Raw genomic sequence first — 2,156 nt, forward strand, 5'->3', positions numbered from 1 at the left:
TCTATGGGAAAACCTTCAGACAGCCCTGGGATCCAGGCTCAAGAGAGAGAAGGACACTCTTTGATCTCCTGTATAGATCTCATCATTACTAAGGCAATCTTCAGGTGTTTTCATCTATCACCTCAACTTTGTATGTATACAATATCCTAGAATGCTATTCCTTTGAAACTTGCTTAAGCTTATTTTAAGCAAGTTTTATACTTTTACTGATATACTTTACACTTATCCCTACCTAAAAAGATATTATTTAGTAATCTGTGTAAAAGTTCAAATTATATTGCATATAGTTCATAATTTGAACAGTTATAAGCAGATCTATGAGAAAAGGAAAATGAGCATACAGTAAGAATGTAGGCTAACTGTATGAATGAGGTAATACAAAGTGTTCAACTTTACTCTGAATTCAACTAAGTGTTAGAGTGATAAAATGTGAGGCTATCAAAGATAACTTTGATGACATTGATATACAAGAGACAAAAGTTTTATTTTTAAATATTATGTACTATTTTCATCCTTGCCTCAGGACTCATGGATACTACAATAACCATAGAAGTTGAGAAAAAATATTCATATCCTTATCATCTCCTGGAATACATGGCACTGAGGTAACTATGGGAGGAATGGAGATATACATATAAAATTCCATAGCCAATCTGGAAAGACAGCTGAAATGTATTATTGGGTAATTCCTCATGATGTCAAAGATAATGTCTTCTATGAATGCATTATCTATGTGTTCATAAATACCTGATGAGGCTTAGCTGGGGATGGCTGAGTAGGATATATCCTGGATTGCAGATATAAGAAGTTTATTAATTTAATGAACCGTGAACTATCTTACCCAGATGTACTATTTGTTATTATTGACATTCAGCTTTAAAACTCTGAATCTTTTCCTTCAAATTTCTTTTCTATGGTAGAGCCATTTGAAGATGGCAGAGACCCTGAGTTGATCTGGGGGATGCTACAAGTAATTTCAGTTTTTTTTGCATTGTTCTTAAGGATAGTCTTGAAACTTGAACATCATGAAACATGCAAAGAATCATGAAAAATGCTGGTGGAACTTCCAGGTGAGAAGTAGCTTTCACGGTGTTTCTGTGCTGATGGATTATGAAATGAAATACAGAGATTACAAAGAGAGGCATATGTTTTTGACTTTAGTTGTTAAAAGTAGGCATCTCTCAGGAGTGTTTTCTGGTAACCTAAAAGGTGTTGCTTCAAGATGACCCATTAACAAAAGGTATGAGTATTAAAGGGCATAAAACAAAAAAATAAGTTTTACTGCACAACAAAAACTGTAGAAAATAATAGGGATGATCGTTTTTTTTTTTTTTAGCTTAAAAACAATTCTTTGCAATGTCATGGCTTCTGAAAAGGCTCTTATGTACTTCCTTAAAGTGGTTTCCCTTCATAATAACCTAATGTACTGTTTGCAATCATTCTAGATTCTTAAAACAAGCAACTCATAGAAATTTAGAGATGAAATGAACCTTTTAGAAATTATCGTCCAAAGTATCAAATCATCATTTGCATGCCTCTTTCTCCTGTTAATGATTCAGTTAACTTAGGTTGTTATGGCTTTCATCTGCTTGATAGCTTTGCACCATACTTAAAACGGAATTCAAGTCAGAACACACAATGATTCAATTCTTCACTGTGTGGTACCTCCTGGTTTTGTACAAAGCACAATTATTTTCAAATCTAGGTTATATGGATGTTGGTAAATTCATGTGATATACTCTGTTAAGCTTTATTTTATAGTTAGCATTAGTGCTTGTTGCATAATAACCAGCTCTTTATTTCTGCTCTAGAATAGAAGCAATAACTCCTTCCTCCAGGCTTTGCAATTTCTTCACACCTAATTAATAACATGCATCATTCTCTCAGCTTTATTCTAGGCTTTCTTGACATCTTGTAATCTAAAAAAAAAAAATTATTTTACTTATTTGCTTATGGGGGAGATGGAGAGAAAGAGAGAGAATGGGTACACCAGGGCCTCCAGCCACTGCAAACAAACTCCAGACACATGCAGCACCTTGTGCATCTGGCTAACATGGGTCCTGAGGAATTGAACCAGAGTTTGTAGGCTTCTCAGGCAAGTACTTTAACCACTAAGCCCTTTTTACAGCCCATCTTGTGATTCTTTTTAACCTACA

This window comes from Jaculus jaculus, chromosome 3 (genome assembly GCF_020740685.1).
Source record: "Jaculus jaculus isolate mJacJac1 chromosome 3, mJacJac1.mat.Y.cur, whole genome shotgun sequence".
In the NCBI taxonomy this organism is placed as follows: Eukaryota; Metazoa; Chordata; class Mammalia; order Rodentia; family Dipodidae; genus Jaculus; species Jaculus jaculus.